The sequence below is a fragment of the Salvia miltiorrhiza genome, chromosome 5 (assembly GCF_028751815.1).
Source record: "Salvia miltiorrhiza cultivar Shanhuang (shh) chromosome 5, IMPLAD_Smil_shh, whole genome shotgun sequence".
In the NCBI taxonomy this organism is placed as follows: Eukaryota; Viridiplantae; Streptophyta; class Magnoliopsida; order Lamiales; family Lamiaceae; genus Salvia; species Salvia miltiorrhiza.
The window spans coordinates 25,498,887-25,504,886 of NC_080391.1; positions in this window are offsets into that span (position 1 = coordinate 25,498,887).

The window sequence follows — 6,000 nt, forward strand, 5'->3', positions numbered from 1 at the left end:
ACAAGATAGTTGGAGTTCACTATCGACCTAGAACCTGGATCAGCACTAGTGTCGAAGGCACCCTATAGAATGGCGCCTAAGGAGCTACAAGAGCTGAAGATTCAGCTACAAGAATTGCTCGAGTTAGGTTTTATTAGACCTAGTGTATCCCCGTGGGAAGCACCAGTCATTTTTGTCAAAAAGAAGGATGGCACGTTGAGAATGTGCATAGATTATCGAGATCTGAATAAATTGACACTCAAGAACAAATATCCTTTGCCGAGGATAGATGACTTGTTTGATCAATTACGAGGAGCGAGTTTTTCTTGAAAGTTGACTTGAGATCATATTACCACCAGTTCAAATTTTGACAGGAGGATACACCTAAGACAGCTTTTCAAATGAGGTATGAGCACTATGAGTTCATAGTTATGCCATTCGGTTTGACGAAGGCACCAGTAGTTTTCATGGATCACATGAATCGAGTGTTCCATCAATAACTGGATAAATTTATCCTAGTTTCATAGATGATATTCTCATCTATTCGAAGAATGAGCAGGAGCGCCAAAACATTTGAGAACGATGTTGGAAACGCTAAGAGTTGAGAAGCTTTTTGCCAAATTCACCAAGTGCGAGTTTTGGTTGAACGAAGTAACTTTTCTAGGACATATTGTATCATCCGAAAGAATTAAAGTTGACCCCGTCAAGGTACAAGTTGTACATGAGTGGAGATCACCAACTACGCCTAACGAGATTCGCAACTTTTTAGGTTTAGCAGGATACTATCAGAGGTTTATTAAAGGATTTTCCATGATAGCAAGACCGAGAAAAGAAGTTAAGTACAATTGGAAAGAGGAGTGTAAAGAGAGTTTTTAAGAGGTTAAAGGAAATTGACTACAGCACCAGTGCTGCTAGTCCCGGAAATGGATAAAGAGTATACCATCTACACAGATGCGTCAAAGAATGGGCTAGGATGTGTTTTGATGCAAGAAGGAAGAGTTATAGTCTATGCATCACGACAACTTAGATCCCACGAGATAAATTATCCAATGCATGATTTAGAGCTTGCAGCCGTTGTGCATGCCCAAAAAAAAAAAAAAATTTGGAGACATCATCTCTACGGAGTTAGATGTGAGATTTTCACGGACCACAAAACTTTGAAATACTTTTTCAAGCATAAGGATATTAACATGAGGCAAATGAGATGGCTCGAATTAGTAAAGGATGTTAACTGCAACATTAACTATCACCCTGGCAAGGCCAATGTAGTAGCCGATGCATTGAGCCGAAAGGTCTCGTCAAAGTTAGGATGTATTCTCACGAGAGAGGATGAGCTTATAAAGGACTTTGACAAGATGAGGATAGAGATGATAAAACCACCAGAGACGATAGCGAGTATTGTTGCGACGATGCATAGTTTGAGGAAAATGGTGATTGAAGCACAAGGAAAGATGAGACAATGAACAAGTTACGAGAAAGGATAAGAGCAGGAGATCTCAAGAGTTACAAAAAAAAAAAAAAAAAAATCAGACAATGCTATCTTATTTGAGGGGAGAAGATGCATTCCCCGCGATGATGAACTTAAGAATACGATCATGAGTGAGACTCATAACACGCCTTACACCGCCCACCCAGGAGGCACAAAGATGTATCAGGTTGTAAAAAAAATAGATTTTTGTGGGACGGAATGAAATGAGACATAGCTTCGTTTGTAGAGCGATGTTTAGCTTGTCAGCAAGTGAAAGCATTACACCAACGACCCTATAGGGAAGTTAAAACCGTTGGAGATTCCCGAGTGGAAATGGGATCACATAGCAATGGATTTTGTGACAGCTTTACCCAAAAGTCAAAGAGGAAATACAGCAATTTGGGTGATTGTAGATCGACTAACAAAATCTGCACATTTCATACCGATCCTAATCGCGTATGGACCAGATAAGTTATCACAATTGTACGTTCGTGAGATTATAAGATTGCATTGAGTACCGGTGTAGATCACCTCAGAAAGAAAAAAAAAAATTTACATCACATTTTTGGATGAGTTACAGAAAGAGTTGGGTACAAGGATGAATTTTAGCATAGCAGACGATAGAAGATATGATAAGAACTACTATCCTTGATAGAGGAGTAAATCGGGAGAATGTGTTGCCACTAATTGAGTTTGCCTATAGGATGTGAGACAAAGTTTCGAGATAGGAGACAAAGTTTTCTTGAAGGTTTCACCCTCAAAGGGGATGAATAGATTTGGAGTTAAAGGACAGCTTAGACCCAGAGTTATAAGTCCTTACGAGATATTGCAAAAGATAGGTCCAATAGCGTATAGGTTGGCTTTGTCACCTAGCTTTGGAAATGTGCATAACGTGTTTCACGTGTCACAATTGAGAGGATATATATTTTACCCAAACCATGTGGTTTACTAAGAAGAAATGATCTTAGAACCAGACTTGAGTTATGAAGAGAGACCTCAGATGATGCTAGATCATAAATTCGGCAATTGAGTAATAGGTCGATTACATTGGATAAGGTCCAATGGAGATATGATAGTTAGAAAGAAGTGGAAAGAGAGCTTGAGGATAAGATGTGAGAGAAGTACCCGAAACATTTACAAGAGGTACAAATTTCGGGACGAAATTTATTTTAAGGGGGAGGGTATGTAATACCCGGGCTTTTGATTACGTGATTAATTGCTTGAGTTTGAGTAATTAAGGTTTAGATCCCTTGTCTGATTTACTTTGTAAAGAGATGAGGAGTTATATGAAGTTCCCTTGTTATTTTTAAGACGTTGAGATGTTCTTTTGATGATGTGTGGATGATGTGGGATTTTAAATCCGTAGTTGAGTTTGAGTATTTGAATAATTCGAGATAATTATTTGAATGAGAACGATGAACTCGGAAGTGAAATCTGAGTCCGTTAAGACGTTTTTGAAATTTTTGACTTTTTGACGATGAATAGTAAAATACGGCTATTTTGTCTTTTTGTCGACTTTCAAAATTTTACGTGCACGTCGTCGAGAAATATTCTTAGTTTTTCGATACGAGTCCAATAATGAAAGTTTTTATTTTTGGACGACGAGTGAATAGTAAACCGGGATTTCTCGATAAACGAACCGAGCTTGTTTATCAGAATTTCGAGAACGAGCTTGCGTTTTCTATATTTATATAGAATTACGAGTGTAATGAAAGTGAGTAGGAGTTAAGAGGACGAGTAACGAAGAATATGGGTAGTTAGTCGTTAAAACGAGACGAAACGAGATATTTAACGACTAAGTGGGATAATATACTATCTAACCTACCCTACCCTAACCACTCCACCAACCACCCAACCCCACTCACTCACACATATTATACGGCTGTATCAGCCAAACACTCCACTCACACTTTAATCTCACACATACAACACCTAAAACACACACTAGTTCACGCCATTTTCATTTTAGTTTGAGCTCAAGCTTTTGACCTCTGATTTGAGCACCGAGACGAGCGCCGATCATCTTTTCGATCACGTATCTAAGTAGGTAAGATCTCTACCTACGTTTTGATGGTTTTCTTTTCGATTTTCGTCGACGTCGAAAAACGTCGATTCTCGACTTTATTTTGAAACGACGTCGGATCGTCGTGAAATTTTAGTATGTTGTTCTTGGGTAGATGTTGAGCATGTTTAATGAAGTGAGTAAGAACGGAACGAACCGTAGCTATGAAACCCATGAGGGCAGCCCCGTTTTTCACATATTAGCTTGTCTTTCGATTTTTGTTTGATCGTTTTGACTTGATATTTGTGCTTAGGGGTATGCTAGAATCGATATATATTAAATTCGTATTTTTCCAAGCACGAAAATTGTATAAATTTTTAGAGTATGATTATTTAAATTCGTGAAGTTTGAGACGTTGCATAATGAATATTATTGCGTATATGTGTTCTACGATATCACATGAGCATGCTAATTGATTTACAATTTATGGATGATAATTGTTGAACGAAATTAAAACTGGAATTCTGTCAAAATTTTACAGCAGTTTCAAGCTTATGTTTCGATGAGTTTTCATTGCTTGATGGCTCTGAAATTTTAGTATGTTTATCTATGATATGTGTATTTCGTTGCTGCAAAATTTCATGTCTTTTGGATGATGTTTGCTATTTTAAAGATATTTTGAAAAATCCTTGACAGAATCTGTCAACTATTGGTAGACTTCACAAAAACGTTTATATCTATTAATCCATGAAGGATTTTGCATCACCGTTTTTTTTAAACGAAACTAGACTTCAATACTTTTCTAAAAACATAAGATTTCGATTTTTATGACCTCTGAAACAGAGCAGTTTATTATTTCAAAAATGCCCTGTTCTGCTGTCATATTTGTCCAACAGTAAAAGTGTATGAGTTTCATTGTTTATTTGGCAGATCATATGAACGTTTTCTCTTGTGAAATTTTAACCAAATCTTCAAGGATACCTTTAGTTTTGGATGATTAAATTTGATGGAATTTTATTAAGGTTTGCCTTGGTTTCTAATGGCCTAAACAAAATTGGCAGAAACTGTCAATCATTGACAGCCTGCACTAAAAGAGCAATATCTCCAAAAATCTTTAACCTTTTTGGTTAACTACCATTTTTAGAGTGAACTACACTTCATGGAGTTTTTGAGATCAATTGGTATGAGAGTTTATGATGATTGAGTTGGTTGTTATGAATTTTTAAAGATGACACAAAAACAGCAAAACTTTCTAGAAAATAACTTGATTATATTTGTTTTGATGGATGATACGATATGACTAAATGGTGTGAGTTGTGAGAGTTATGATTAACGCACATAAATGTTGGTATCTGACACTCGAACAATTGGTGTCGAGTATAAATGATAGTTTACTGATAAAGAGTTTTGATGATTTTGAATTGTTTGGGTTGCGTTGAAAAGATGTCAAGATGTTAAGTTTTGAGTCGAGAGACGAGTTCACGTAGTGAGATTCACGCGTTGAAATCTCGTGGCTGACATTATATATGAATAGGTCATGCCGAAATTTTTAGTGAAATTAGAATTTGAGCATAGTCGATTCTTGTTGACCCGTGACTCAAATACATGCCTAATGGAAAGTTTAACTTTCTAATTGGTTAATTAGACGAGATGAGAGCGAATAGATCTGCTAAGAAAGTGGACTTTTCGATGTGTTAAATATTTCTTTTAATTGAAGCGCTGCTAATTATAACATAAGGATGTTATAATTAATGAGTAATGACGAGAGATAATAATTGTTTATATTGATTAACAATCAAGAGAGATGAACATTAGAGATACTAATGTTTCATAAAAGAGATTAGATTATTAATCGAGGTTTCTTTTATAACTTCTCACCAATTCTTCATAACGATGAAGGTCCTTTTGGGAAGTAACGACTTGAGGGAGAGAGTGACGTTACTCATTGATACAGAGACACAACGAGGTGGGCATTACTTTTACTATACGTATATAGAGATCCCCTGCGTGTCGTAGGCCTCTTATACGAATGAATGCATGAGATGATCTAACTGTTAATTTTAGTTTCATATATATATCAAATGAGTTTAAATGTTACGTTCAAGCAAGTTATTTCATGACAAAATCTTTGAGTTAAAGTTATTTCAAGTATTGTCTTGCCATAAAATGTTTAAATTTTAGTATGATATCTATCTGCTTTGGCTTTGCCAATGATGCAATCGAATTCGGGTCCTGAGCAGTTGATAGCTATCCTGCCAGGACTAGTGTACACCAGTGACCGTGAGTCATCTAGCGGGTTGGCCGGTCAAGTGACCGTGAGAGGTGGCCACCTCTCCGGCACACAGTTTCAGATATGATAGATTACAAAAGAACTTAGTCTGATCAGACGAACTTTAAGAATCACAAATGAACTTAGTAAGCTTGGGCCTTTTTAGCGAAAAACTCCCTTGCTGTACTGTTTATGATGGCATGACAATTTACAGTTTTGAAGCATGTATTTTTATACCTAGGCATACGTGCCCACTGAGTGCTTTTGTACTCAGCCCTGCAT